At 46.4% G+C, this 15,734-nt stretch overlaps 1 non-coding gene across 1 annotated transcript; it reads left to right on the top strand.

The window, feature by feature from the left end:
* Positions 1-9,065: 9,065 nt before the first annotated feature.
* Positions 9,066-9,153, top strand: TRNAS-GCU. The gene has a single exon. It is a non-coding gene; the product is annotated as a tRNA-Ser (tRNA).
* Positions 9,154-15,734: the final 6,581 nt, after the last annotated feature.

The raw sequence follows: 15,734 nt of genomic DNA, 5'->3' as shown, positions 1-15,734 counted from the left end.
ATATATATATATATATATATATATATATCGCGCGCGCGCGCGCGAGCTTATCCTGCACAAAGACTAGGCTAAACATATGTACGAGGTGAATGGAATTTTGAATGGTAGGTTTTCTCAATCCCTATATATATATATATATATATATATATATATATATATATATATATATTGCACCATAGAAACCTCAGTTATTTGCATCAAAATTAGCTTGAGCACAAATAATACTATGCTGGAACACAAGAGCTAACAACCTATGCATTGTGGCATATACTTTTCTATTCACAAATGATGACGCATGTGAATGGAAATAGCTTATATTGCAATTATATGCAAAGCAGATAGCAGTTTGCAGGATCCATCTCATGGAAAAGCCATAACAAAATGAATGGGAACTGAAGAACAACAGACTGGCAACAATAGAAAACCAAATCAAAGCTGCATGCAGGAACCTAACCTAAGGTCATTGAAGTTTCGCAAGAAGATGGTCCTGGAGCTCAAGAACAGTGCAGAGGGTGCTCTAAAATGACAATTGAACTGAGCCCAATGTTTAATTTAGCCACCATTCCAGCTATGCAATCATGCTGACACTATTGAGGGACTCGGTATTAAGAGTAGTGCCATCAAATTTGAACAAAGCAACAGAGATTACTGGATGCCATCTCACTGCAAGGTGACCTAAGCAGACCATTTAAAATGTAACAATAAGGAACCTTAAATATGTAATATCAGCTACTACAGAGATATATATAACAATATAGAATGGCATGCCTAAAATTCAATACATGCAATTTAAGCAGAGCAGATACTGACATGATTTCAGAAACCTAACCAACGACTAGTTCATATAACAACTATGGAAGTGGCACTTTGATCCACCCTTTACTACATAACTTTAACTAGTAATCAGTTTTAAAAAAATATGCATATAATATCAATAAGAAAGACGTTTGCAGGACCCATCTCATCTCATGGAAGAGCTAAAATAAAATGAACGGAGTTGAAGAATAGAATGGTGAAAATGGGTAATATAACCAAATCCAGGCAGGAACCTAATCGCAGCACATGGAAGTTTAGCTAGATGGTCCTGGTGCTCAACACCTGCACAAAAGATGCTCCAAAAGGCTATGTTTGGGTCGGAGCCAGCAGGAGTTGCGTAATTCACGTAACACTGTTGGCCTTCTGCTCGTCAACTCCAGCTTGTCATGAAGCATGGGCCTTGGTAGTAGAAGCCATCCCGTCAACCCTGTAGAGACAGCATCACACAACGTCAGGGACTAAAAAAGAAGCCAATCGGGCCTACCATAAGCATTTCAGATAGAAAGAGGCATATTGATAAGGCAAAGTAGTTTCGTATGAAATGTTTCTAAGTCCAAAGCTTCAGAACATCTGGAATGATTAACAAAGTATACTGATCTGAATTTATTAACTCATGTCAAGGGATCAAACCAAAACCTGCACCTAGCACCAAATACGAGGTCAGCTGGTCAGAGGGATTTTCGAAAGAGGGAGGGAGGCAACCTGCTCCAGACCATCTACGGCCAACGATCTACCTGCACAAATCATCCGTACCTTCATGGGAAATCAATCAAAATCAACCGAAAACACACGGGAGAAGAATAAAGGGCACCTTGCGATGGGGGAGAATGAGATCTCATTAATCCGTAGAAATCAAGGTGAAGGGGGGCATTAGGAAGCTATCGTGACCGAGGAAGAACTCCACAAATGCGATTCCGTTGCAGTCAACCTGGATCGGAAGGTGGGAGGCGAGATGGGAAACTGAACTGCCACGAAGAATCACCCACGTTCGGAGGAAAAAGTCGAAAAAAACCCGGAGGAGGTGGGGTGAAACAAAAACTGGCGGGATGCGAGCGAGCCTGGTCCGGCGGATGCCAATACTATTTTCTTTCGTTTGTTTCACATAAATAATTCGGTTACATTTTATTTGACAACAACAGATGGGATGTGGCTGAGCCATACTGGTATTATCCTTCTCTTGCCCCGTATCGAACTTGGGGACGCAGGAGATATGATTGAATTATCATCGTGATGCGCTAGTCCTGAGCCCCCCCGAAATTTTTTTTATTTTTAACCCTTTTTTTTATTTATTTTTAAAAATAACCTCAGCGGGGGTTTATTTGCGGGTCCTGACCCTTTTGGCCGCGCCAGACCGCCTGGCGCGGCAGGAACATGCTGCCGCGCCACATGCACTGGCGCGGCAGCCCCCTGCCACGCTGGCGCGTCGACCCGCGGCGCCAGGCGGGCGCTGACGTGGGCCGCGCTTTCGCCGCGCCAGCCCGCCTGGCGCGGCAGGGCCAACACTTAGGCCACGCGCCGGCTCCCTTCCTCCTCCCTCCCTCCTTTCTTCCTCCTCCAGAAACGCCCGAGGCCGAGCTTCCAGCGCCGCCCCCCGCCGCCCCACCCCCAAATCCACCCAAAATCCGGCGTTTTCGGTGGGGGAAAGTAGTGGGAATCGATCCCTGCTTCGTGTGGAAGGTATTCCCCTACTTATTCTCGTGTTTTACCGTTGCATTTGGTAGATCGGAGGATGTTTAGGTGACTTAGGGTTAGGTTAGTGATTTGAAATTTCAATGAAATGCAATGATGTTTTGTGTTAGATGATACGTAGTTCATACGCAATTGAGTTTCTGCCCGCGATATTGACGTGTAGAACTTATTGATTTAAGGATATATTCATTGAATCGTATAGTGCAATGTATATGTGTATATTTTGTTTGCAATTTGTCCAATATATGTAATGTGTGTAGTTGATATGTCGAATATGTGCAATGTGTAGTGTATATGACATGGTGAAATGTTTGTATTTTGTAGATGGATCGTTTAGTTCGATTTTTTCATGGTGGTGTTGTGAAACAAAATGGGGAGTTAGAGAATATGAATGAGTCAATTGAAATATTTGATGGTCCTCCAAGTTTTAGTGATTTAGTTGACCGTGTAATGACGAAGTATGGATGTAGAGTGGATGAGATAAGTTTGAGAGGTCGTTTTGATTGTGGGAAAGCTAGAGCTCATTATGTTCTCATGAAGTTAGCATCCGATGCGAATTGGAAGCACTATAAGGATGTTGTGCACGAAGCTAATGTTGCATGTTTGGAGGTTATAGTCGAAATTGTTCGTATGCCTGGCCCAAATGTTGTCATGAGGGAGGAAGTGACGGTAGTGAACCATAATGGTACCCAGGAGTCAGAAATGTTGCATCACGTGTTAGGTGAAACAGAACGTGATTTTGACTTGGCTATTGCCAATGATGATTTTCCCAATAACTTTTTTGAGAGGGATGAAGCAAATATAGATGTTGATAATGTCTCTATGGGTTCCGAAGATTGTGAATTGGAGGAAGATGGGGTAGTAGGTGAGGAGGTAGAGGAGGAATCACTATTTGAGAGTGGTGGGCATGAATATGAGAACGTCGGGGTAGAAAATGAAGAGGATGGACTGCAATTTGACACCGCAACCGTACATGATGTAGAAGGCATTCGTCGTATGGACGATTGTTTTTCTTACACCCAGTGTGAGTTGCGGATGTTAAAAGAACGTGATGTCGAACTGCCATCCGTTCCCAATGATAAGGACATAAGTATGGTTCACAAAGCAATTTGTGAATCTAGTATGGTGAATGCAGAAGGGACGTCCATTGGTGAGAGTCCAGTGATTAAGAAGGGGATGAAGTTCAATAGTCTTGAGGAGCTGAAGTTTTTCTTGGCTGACTACGCGGTGAGGTTACATAGACCTTTTAGCGTAGTTCACTCTGACAAGAACTTAAGATACAATGTGATGTGCAAGCAAGGATGCCATTGGCGTGTATGGTCTCGGCTAATATCAAGCACCGGACAATGGAGAATTTCAAATGTTGTGCAACCGCATACTTGTCGGTCGTCACAGCCGAAGCGAGAGCATGTACAGTGCACAGCAAAGTACCTTGGACGGCGTATCCTAGGCATTATCCGTAAAGACAGCGAGACATCGGTGCCATCACTCGTGGAGTCCATCTTCATCTTTAGTGGGTACCGTGTGAAGTATTCCAAGGCTTGGCGGGCGAAGCAACACGCTGTTGCCCTGCTTTGGGGCGACTGGAAGGAGTCGTACGGCATGGTTCCTAGGGTACTCTCAGCTATAACCTACTACAATCCCGGAGTTAAATGGTGGATCGACTCATGTGGCATGATGGTTCCTGACAATGGAGTGTTGAAGCATATACTGCAACGGGTATTTTGGTGCTTCCCTCAATGTAGTGAGGCATTTCAACATTGCCGTCCTGTGATACTGGTGGACGGTACATTCTTGACTGGCAAGTACAAGGGTACATTAATGATAGCAGTTGCTGTAGATCCAGAGCAACAGATTGTGCCTCTTGCTTTTGCCTTGGTCGAGAGTGAGAATAATGAGAGTTGGTCATGGTTTATGAAACTTGTTCGGGTAAATGTTCTTGGACCTTCACGGATAGTGTGTATGATATCAGATAGGCATCATGGGCTTCTAAATTGTGCAAGGGACCACATTGATGGTTTTCCACCGCTTGTGCATAGGTGGTGCATGAGGCACTTTGCTGCCAACATGTCGCGTCGGCAGAAGAGCAAGGGTGTGATTGGAAAATTGAAATTATTATGCACGGTTCATACAGAGAGTGAATTTCGTGAGAAGTTAGAAGATTTAGTGAAGGACTTGAACGACGACGCAAAAGAATGGTTGAAGGGTGAAATGAGGGACAAGGATAAATGGGCGCAGGCTTTCGATGAGGGAGGGATGCGGTGGGGTATTATGACCACGAACTTCTCGGAATCAATCAACGGAGTTTTCAAAGGCATCCGAAGTAGGCCCGTCGCTGGAATTATTGAATACACATTCGAAAAATGCAACGCCTACTTTGTGAACCGATGGGGAAAGGCGCGTGATATGTTAGATCAAGGCTATAGAATTGGGCAAGTTGCAGATAATTATTTATCAGAGGCTGAGCTTAGATCCGTGCACCACTTAGCAGATCCGTACGGGCCAGAAAGGATGGTGTATTCTATAAGAAGTTACGGTTCGACTAACATTGGGGGTGAGAGTCATGGAGGCCGACACTATAGAGTGGATCTGCACGAAGTTTCGTGCACCTGCAATATTCCTCAATTGTTGCACCTTCCATGTTCACACTTCATTACAGCTTGCAAGGCAAGAGGTCTTAACTTTGAAAGCCCCATGTACTTGTCACCGTTGTACTCTAGGGAGCACACCATCAAAATTTGGGAATCAAGCTTTCAACCTTACCTAGATCCGTCGCAATGGCCGGCATATGAAGGGGTAGGGTACGTGCCTAACCCCAATTTAATGAGAAATAAAGTAGGAAGGCGGAAGAAGAAATGTTTCACAGGCGAGATGGACGTGTCGGAAGGGAGGCTTTCTGCAGATTATGATACTGGTGATTTTGATATTGACAAGTCGGAAAATCGTTGCTCCAAGTGCCACAAGATTATTAGGAATTGCACATGCCGCAGTAGAAAATCAAAAGGCACTAAATCTAGACCGAGCAGTAATGGGCCGGGTAATTCGAACAATTGGGTATGCGCGTTGCCTATCATATTTTCCGTACATTATCATATTTTCCGTACATTATCATATTTTCCGTACTTATCATGTAATGAAGTTTTTTACTAACGATCATTTATGTTGTTTTTTTAGGATGGCGGCCCCGGGATACCCTCTTCTTGAGGCTGCTTACGATTTGCACCACCGTGCCCACCACCTCGCGGACAATAATGAGGTATGACAATGGTTGCTATTTTTTGCTGATGAATGCATACCTTAGGATGAGAATTGCAAGATTTTCGTATGAAATGTTCTTATAAATTAATTAAGGATGTGCCTTTCGTTACTATTCGCTTGTGTAGAGTGTAAACAATTTCATACTGAAAATGTCATTTGTATCATATTTGTGTTACTTACCACTTTAGAAGCCCGTTATTCACAATTGGTAAGACTTCTCATACTGAAATGTTCTTATAATATTTTGCAGAATTTGACACCACTGAGGGCTAGGGTGCACTCACCACTTAGGTGGGATGAGCGGTACGCCCAGTACCTGCAGAGAGCAGGTTTCTTGGATATCGCTGTTCAGGTCGTGGGGGGTCTCCCTCCAATGGACGGACCACTGTTGACTGCTATGGTCGACAGGTGGCGTCCGGAGACTCACACGTTCCACATGCCGTTCGGAGAAATGACTATCACAATGCAGGATGCGGCTATGATACTCGGCCTTCCACTGCATGGGCTGCCAGTGACAGGTATTATCCAGAATGAGAACTGGCGTGATATGGTCGAGATGCATATCGGGATTAGGCCGCCAGAGCCAGAGGGCGGAGATAGCTCAAAGAAGACGTCCGGTGTTAGCTCGGCATGGTTGAGGGAGCACTTCGAGGTGTGTCCTCCGGGAGCAGATGACGAGGTCGTGCAGCGCTTTGCTCGAGTGTGGCTATGGCACTTTGTCAGTACATTCCTCCTTCCAAATGCTGCTGGGAACACAGTATCGTGGATGGTTCTTCCCATTCTAGGTCAAGTTTGGGAAAACATAGCCACTTACAGTTGGGGCTCAGCGGCTCTTGCCTGGCTGTACAGACAGTTATGTGAGGCTTGCCGGCGCACAGCGAGAGATTCTAATGTTGGAGGGTGCACTTATATGCTCCAGATATGGATTTGGGAGCGAATGCCCGTGGGTCGACCTTCCCGCCTCTGTGTCGATGTAAGTGACAACGGCTAATTCCTTTTTCTACGTTAATGTTCGATAAACTATTGTATCATGTGACCAATTGGATTTACTTGCAATTTCAGCCATGGCATCGACACGATTCTCTTCCCACGTTCTATCACGTGTGGAAGCATGTGCGGCCCGTTCGTGGCAATCCCGACAGGCGCTACAGGGCCTACACGAACGAGTTTGATGTTCTCACGCAGTACCAGGTAATTTGGTAACCCTAATAGTTTTTTAAGGTAACTTGCATATAATGGTAGATGAAATAAGTATTGCGTGAAAATTTTTGAAGGTGGAATGGAAACCGTATGATCGTCAGCAGCTTAGCGATATCGTCTTTTCACCGATGTGCTACAGAGATAGAGAGCTGTGGAGGTGTACAACCCCCATGATAATGTACTTCGTGGTAGAGTTTCATATGCCGCATAGGGTGATGCGGCAGTTTGGGAGGATGCAACCGTGCCCTCCTTTGGAATTATCGACTTCGCAACAGCTGCACAGGTACGCAGGAATAAATAACTATTGGAGGGTATTCAATTAACGCAATTAACGTGTTATACTAATACTTCACTAATTTCTGATGCAGTATCGACCGCAGAAAGCGGTACAAGGAAAATGATTGGAGGGTGAAGCATGACCGGTACATCCACATGTGGAACAACAAGGAAGGATGCGATCCTGAAGGTGGACCGTACTGGCGACCCAACAATGAGTACATAAGATGGTATTGTACTTCGACGAGAACCAAAGTGAAACCATCTTGGACTAATGTGCCCATTGAGGATGTACCGTCTGAAGATGACGCTGACATAGCTGACGCGTACGACACCGTGACACGCCATGGGACACAGCCTGAGCGTGCACCTCTCCACGACTATATGGTAAGCTTTCGGTTTGTAATTATAGTATCGTCACATTGATCACTTATGGAATGAAAAATACTGCGTGCAGGGACAACAGCTTGCAAGGCTCTCTAACGAGGCGGGCGTGATTATGGAGCACGCTGTTGGGGAAGGTGATAGTCTGCTTCGTGCTTTTGCAGAGGTAGAAGTCCAAACAAATTTTCACTTACGCTCGTATTATCTTTGTAGCCATCAATAACATAGTCGTGAATATATGGCAGAGGGTTCGTAAAAGTTGCAGGCGAATGGCGCAGAGGATGAACTGCATGACATCCTCAGATGCGCACGACGGGGCCAATGTCCAGGGTACTTCTTCAGGATCACGTCGGACTGCATTGGTGACTACCCCCAGGGCTGCAACACCGTCCACTGCGGCAGGTCCTAGCAGGAGATCGCGAGGTAAGGAACCCGCATCCCCTCAGGAAAGCGAGGACTCGGAAGGTGAGCAGTCCGAGGATGATGACCCGACGTATGGTGAGGAACTCGAGATTTCTCACGATGCTCCACCTGTGACTCAGACGCAGGGAGAGTCCAGCCAGGTATATTCAGAAGTTCCTCCAATTTCAATTATAAATTTTAATGTTCGCTCCCGAATTGTCATACAAATTTTATGATTTGTGCCCAATTATTCAATAGGAACCTGCAACTCATACCCGGTTGCCACGCCGACGTCGTCGTTCCCGGGACCACACCGACGTTGGCAGCGCCAATGTGCTGCCCACGCATCCAAGGAGGGAGCGTCGCCCAAGAGATCCTTTTAGTCCTCCGGATGAGCGGCAGTCACGCCACTGAACCTATCATGTGCCCAATTATTCCATGTCACGTTTATTCATGTCACGTTTGTAAAAGACTAAGTTGCTTGTATTTCGTGTATTTTTCCGTAAATGTTTAGCACAAAAAAACGTTTCGGCGAAACCTACTGAAATTGGCTCCGCCGCGCACCCTTGCCGCCACCAAAAACGTTTCGGTGAAACCTACTGAAATTGGGTTGCTGCCACTACCCCCCGGCGAAACCAACTGAAATTGGGTTGTATTTGGCGCGGCACCGCAGCCCTGCCGCGCCAGGCGTCCTGGCGCGGCAAGGCCGGCCTCACCCGGCGCAACCTACTGAAAGTAGGTTGCGCGTGGCGCGGCAGCTCAGCCCTGCCGCGCCAGGCGTCCTGGCGCGGCAAAGCCGGCCTACCACCCGGCGCAACCTACTGAAAGTTGGTTGCGCGTGGCGCGGCAGCCCAACCCTGCCGCGCCAGGCCGCCTGGCGCGGCAAGGCAGCCCCCCGCGCAAAGAAAAAAGAATATAATTAAAATGGAATTGGCAATATAATTTTTATGCACTTTTGAAATGAAAGAAAAAGGAAGGATTTTTTGCAATCGTTATTTCTTGCCTCCGTCATATCACGAAAACCTTTCGATTTAGAACGAGGAGAGATGGCTGAGTGGACTAAAGCGGCGGATTGCTAATCCGTTGTACAATTTTTTTGTACCGAGGGTTCGAATCCCTCTCTTTCCACCCCCTCGGATCATTTGGGACTTTCAAATTGTAAGGAATTCTGACCCCCGGATTTTCTCATCGATAAATGTACGAAATAAATCCAATTTGTAAGAAAAAATTCCTCCGACCTTACCAGTAGATTTCAGTTCAGTACATTCTCGAGTATTTATCTAAATCATAATATTCTTAGATTTTTATATGAAATTCCACTCCATTTAGATCTAAGAAAGAACCCAATACAATGAAATTTCACTAGTACAAAAAAGATAAACAGATACAAACACAAGGTCTCAAACCTTGTTATACAATTTGTGTTTCAAAGAAAAGAAATATCATATATATTCAGCGAATGAAATAGAGTCGGCGAATAAAGCGGTTTCATTAACAACTCAATTTGCAGATCACAAATGAAAAAAAATAAAGCATTGCCTTCTTTCCTATACCTTATTCCTTCCGGGTCGGGAAGATGCATGGAGATTGACTACGGTGATCCGTGGACAGGAGTTCAGGAAAACAGCACGCCAAAACCACAAGAAGCCAGTCATATCACGGCAAACTTTAATGCGGCTGAACATAGTTCTCTCGGAAATGAAAATAGTTTTTGACAACTAATTATAGTTCCCAGAATAAACATAAACATAATGTTCTACATTGTTTTCACAGCTACAGAGAAACATGATCCAGCTACATCAACACGTTCATCTAGTCCGAGTCACCTTCATATAGTAACTCGTCATCATCATCATCATCATCAACATCTCCGGCAACAACAACTCCCTTGCCTTTCTTATCGACATTAACCTTACCAACAGGTAAATCGGCAACAAGAGCCTTCATTGCCTCCATCTGTGCCTCTTCCGCTTGTTGTTGTAACTCTTCCATTTGAAGCCTTCTTTTTCTTGCCGCTTTTTGTTGCAAATATTGTTCCCATGAACCCTCAGGGTATTTCACATTCGGATCAACCACATAACCTAAGCGATCTCTTTCCTCCATCAACCTTTGTTTCTCCAAGTCCCTCTCCTCCTGCAACTTCCTCCTATTTTCTCTCTTCTCATTTTCAGTTAGAGGTCGTGGATACTTGGATCTATTTTGCCTCCAATACTTAATAATAGTTTCCCTTGCATAAAGTCCATTAGGTTTCTCTCCAGTCTCATGCACCATATCTTGATATATTTTTCCCCAAAGCAAGTCGTCGTCAGGAATAGGCACATCATACTTTTTTCTAATCTTTTCTTTAATTTCTTGTTGTTTCCTTAACTTCCATGGTTCCGATGTATTTCCCAACTTTAATAACAAATCATATCGACCACAAAAATCTTCCCACTCACATGTCCTTCCCTCCTGCAACAACAATTCAATATTCTTACAAATTTGAACCAAGTTACAACCTTCATAAAACATAAGAGACGAGTATTTACTAACCCAGTAATCGCCATGTGCATTTCCACAGAACGAACCATATCCAAGTTCAGAAGGCACCACACCTTCTGTTGCCAATATACCACACTTGCATCTATCACTAGGAGAGGACACACACGGCCACGGTGCATTTTCACTTTCAAACTCCCGCACTTCCTCCTCTGTTGGCCACATTGCCATTGGGCCGTATATATACTCATTGAAATCACACAACGGCCACCCATCCTGCAAAAAACCCATTACGTGAACTACTCAGATGTAAAGTAACTACAAAACGCTTCTCCAACTACCAACGACATACTAATATTCTCGTAATATACTTACATGAGTCTTTAGGGAGCATCGAAAGAATGGAGTAAACTTAGGTGGATCCCCTAAGTTAGGACGCATAAGCTTAGCAGGAACACCACACTTGCACATGGGAGGATCCCTCACACGCCTACAAGCAGCCTCCTGCTTCTCCTCATCGGTCATCCTAGGTGGGTTTGGTGGAGGAGGAACCCAACGCCTAAACTTATGGTATGGTTTAAGCTCTGTGCTATGATATGGGAATAGGCGGATCCTAGGATCATATTTGTCGGGTCCATCGATCCACTGAAAGAAATCGCAAGGTGCGGCAGGCAATGGATCAAAAGTCCATTTGCATACATAGAAGGCTCTTCCGGCTGTCTTTGGATGTCTTGATTGTTTCACCTCTGCTTGCGCGCCACATCTACAAAGTGGTACCGGAAGAGCAGGAGGTACGGGACCAGCAACATTGGACTCGCCCACATAACGCACATACCACATACGCCATTTGTATTCAGAACCAAACGACGCCATCTCACCTGTAAATCAAGTGCAACAAATTTAATACACAAATAAACTTTACACACGTAATCCATACTAGCTATATACATCATTTTGATAAAATGTAAACACTCGATCTACAAAATACAAACACTGAAACAAAAATGAGACTAATTAATTGAACATATAAAAAAAATACATGTCATGTAAAGCACACAATTGGATGAATATATACCTAAATCGAAGCATTCAACAAGTTCTACACGTCAATATCGCGGGCAGAGACTCAATTGCGTATGAACTACGTATCATCTAACACAAAACATCATTGCATTTCATTGAAATTTCAAATCACTAACCTAACCCTAAGTCACCTAAACATCCTCCGATCTACCAAATGTAACGGTAAAACACGAGAATAAGTAGGGGAATACCTTCCACACGAAGCAGGGATCGATTCCCACTACTTTCCCCCACCAAAATCGCCGGATTTTTGGTGGATTTGGGGGTGGGGTGGCGGGAGCCGGCGCTGCAAGGTGCTGCTGTGTGGTGTGTCTGGAGGAGGAAGAAAGGAGGGAGGGAGGAGGAAGGGAGCCGGCGCGTGGCCTAAGTGTTGGCCCTGCCGCGCCAGGCGGGCTGGCGCGGCAAAAGCGCGGCCCACGTCAGCGCCCGCCTGGCGCCGCGGGTCGACGCGCCAGCGTGGCAGGGGGCTGCCGCGCCAGTGCATGTGGCGCGGCAGCATGTTCCTGCCGCGCCAGGCGGTCTGGCGCGGCCAAAAGGGTCAGGACGCGCAAATAAACCCCCGCTCAGGTTATTTTTAAAAATAAATAAAAAAAAGGGTTAAAAATAAAAAAAATCCGGAGGTTTTAATTAGGGCCCTACTGTGATTGTTTGAACTGCTTGCTAAATTTCAACCCCCTTGCGTTGTGAAAGATAATAGCACCGTTCGTAGAGTGAACGTTTAGCCTGCGCGAATTGCTTGTGCCATGGACGTGTAATATGCATGTCTCGCTTCCATTCAGTTTGTCGAAAACAGGAGCCGATTCAGTTTGGTCAGACTTTGGAAGAACAGAGCAAACCGGCATTCAAGTAACCCAAGCTGACGACTTCACTTAGATGGTAAGGACGCTTCTTTTTTAAATTTTGTCGGGCGTCAAACAGCATTAGCTCTTTTAATTATTTTGCTTAATAATTTATTAGGTAATGACTTCGTTCCAGCCGGCCGTATTTTGTTCTCCGGAACGGCCGGTCCGATCCGTTAGTCAGGATCACGAGCATTGCGGCCTCTCGTCTCATCCGCAAGTGGGGTCCACACAATTAACACACCGTCCCATTTCTTCTCCGCTTTGCCTGTCATCTCCCAAAGCCCGCGCTCTCTCTCTCTCAGATTGGGGAATGGCGCCGGTGGAGAGTGTTAGCGTAACAAGAGTCTCTGTTAGTATACCAAGAGTTGTAATCTCTTTATTTTTCAGTTTTCCTACCTCTTCATACCCAATGTAATCTCTATATATACTCTCTTGAGATTAATGGAGAGTGAGTTGAGTTATTCCTCCAATATGGCATCAGTAGGGTCACGATCCTTTCGCTTCCGCTAGCCGTTGGACTCCCCCGACGCGTCTCAACCTCTGCGCGCCGCTCGTCACCGCGCCTCTATCCACGACGCCACCATGCGTTCTAACGCCGAGCTCCAGCAAGCAGCCACGGAGGCCATCGCTGCTGCCGAAGCTACCACCGCCCAAGCCCAGGCTGCTAATGCTCGGGCGGACGCCGCTACTGCACGGGCGGAGGCGGCCGAACAGCGCGTCGCCGAGTATGAGACTACCGAGCAAGCTCAGCTCCACACTCAGGCCATCGCAGTGAACAACATCAAGACAATGATCCCTCTCGTCCTTGAGCAGACGTCCACGTTCTACGGCCGCTGGTGCTCGCTCTTCCTCAACACGGTGCCCAAATATGGCCTCGACTCCCTCGTGCTCACTGATGATGACTTCTCTACGGATCCTCATTGGCATCGCATGGATTGCACTGTGAAGTCATGGCTTTTTGGCACTGTATCGCCTGATCTTATTGAAGCCGTGTCCACTGTCTCCCCAACGTCACGGACTATCTGGCTTGGTCTTGAAGACCAGTTCATCGGCAACATGGAAACTCGTGCCATCATCCTCGACGCTGAGTTTTGGACTCTCGTTCAGGGGGATCTCTCTGTCACTGATTATTTAAACAAGATGAAGAGTATGGCAGATGCTCTGGGAACTTTGGGTGAGCCCGTCTTGGACCGCACCTTAGTTCTAAATGTTCTTCACGGCCTCAACGAACGGTACTCTCACATGGCGGCGATGATCAAGCGCACACGCCCTTTTTCGTCGTACTCCGACGTCCGTGCGGATTTGCTCATTGAGGAAATAACTCTTGCCAGCAAGTCTTCTACTCCGACGGCTTTTGTCACCTCGTCATCACCGTTGCGCCCCCCTGCGCCTCGCCCTAGTGATAACCAGGGCGACCATACTGTCCAAATTGGCGGCGGCCCAGGTGGTGGCTCTGGTGGCCAGGGTGGTGGCTCTGGTGGCCGAGGCAGCGGCCGCTCCCGGCGGCACTGGCGCAATCAGCCCAGTGGCCAACCCGGTGGTTACCCTGGTGGTCCGGCCAGTCGCCTGCCAGGAGCCTGGGCGCCCCAACACTGGAATCCCCTCACAGGGACTTTCGCTGTCTGGCCAGGACAGCATGGCGCCCGTCCCCACCCTCCTCTAGCGCCACTACCTCCTCGCCCTCAAGCTTACATCGCTGGTGCACCTGTACAGCAGCAGCAGTTCGTCGGCCCTCCATCTGTGGCCGGTTCCTCTCACTACGGCTTCCCCACTCCGGCTTCTTCCTCCTAGACATGGGATCCGCAAGCATTGGCAAGCAACTTCAACACCATGACACTCACGCCTCCTCCATCCGACAATTGGTATATGGATTCAGGTGCTTCCTCTCACATGGTTTCAAACTCCGATCTCCTAACACAAGTTCATCCTTCTACTTCTTTTACTCCATCTAATATAATTGTCGGTAATGGCTCCTCTTTGCCGGTTACAGCTGTTGGTTCCACTTCTTTTCACTTGCCCAATAGCTCGTTACATTTGCATAATATTCTTATCTCTCCACACATTATTAAGAATCTTATTTTTGTCCGTCGTTTCACTACTGATAATCATTGTTCTGTTGAATTTGATCCTTTTGGCCTTTCTGTGAAGGATCTACCAACGGGGAACATAATCGTCAGGTGCAATAGTTCTGGGGAGCTCTACTCTTTTCGGGCCCCGCCCCACCATCACTCTTTCATCGCAGTCACATCTACACCCGTCCTTTGGCATCATCGGCTCGGTCATCTTGGACATGAGTCTCTATCTCACTTGGCTCCTTTCTTGCATTCAGCTTGTAATAAACGTGAGTTAGAAACCTTGTGTCATGCTTGCCAGTTAGGTCGCCACGTGCGCCTACCTTTTGCTTCATCTAATTCACGTGCCTCCGCGAACTTTGACTTAATACACTATGATTTGTGGACATCTCCCATTACTAGTGTCAGTGGGTATAAATATTATCTTATAATTCTTGACGATTGTTCCCATTATTCTTGGACTTTTCCTTTACGCCTTAAATCTGATACTTTTTCATGTCTTTCTAACTTTTTTTCTTATGTTACCACTCAGTTTGGGACCACAATCAAGGTCGTTCAATGCGATAACGGTCGTGAGTTCAACAACTCCACTGCTCGTGCCTTTCTCCATGCACATGGTACTGCTATTCGCATGTCTTGTCCTCATACTTCCCCACAAAACGGACGTGCCGAACGCATTATTCGCTCCACTAATAATATCATGCGCTCTCTAATGTTCCAAGCTAGTTTACCATCATCCTACTGGGTGGAGGCCCTCCACACATCCACCTATCTTCTCAACCATCATCCAACCAAAGCCCTCAATTTCCAAACTTCGTACTTAGCTCTATACGGTGTTCCTCCCACATATCATCATCTTCGTGTTTTTGGTTGCAAATGTTACCCTAACCTATCTGCCACTACTCCACATAAGCTCACTCCTCAATCCATCCCTTGTGTGTTCTTGGGCTATCCTTCCGACCACAAGGGATATCGTTGCCTTGATTTAGCCACAAATTGCATAATTCTTTCTCGTCATGTCAATTTCGATGAATCATGTTTTCCCTTTCCCGAGCTTCCTGCTCCTCTCCCTTCATCCAACCTTGATTTTTTGTCGGAGTTTGACCATGTGTATAGCCCTGTTCCTTCGCCATTTGTTGCAGGTCTTGGTGTTGCAGGTCCTGGCATCCCGGGTGCACCGACACCTCCTGCTGTTGGCCCTGGGCCTCCTGGTGGCGGTTTGGACCATCCAGGG

Source organism: Setaria italica, chromosome VI, assembly GCF_000263155.2.
Source record: "Setaria italica strain Yugu1 chromosome VI, Setaria_italica_v2.0, whole genome shotgun sequence".
NCBI classification, from domain to species: domain Eukaryota; kingdom Viridiplantae; phylum Streptophyta; class Magnoliopsida; order Poales; family Poaceae; genus Setaria; species Setaria italica.
This window is presented reverse-complemented; position numbering and strand designations above follow the sequence as displayed.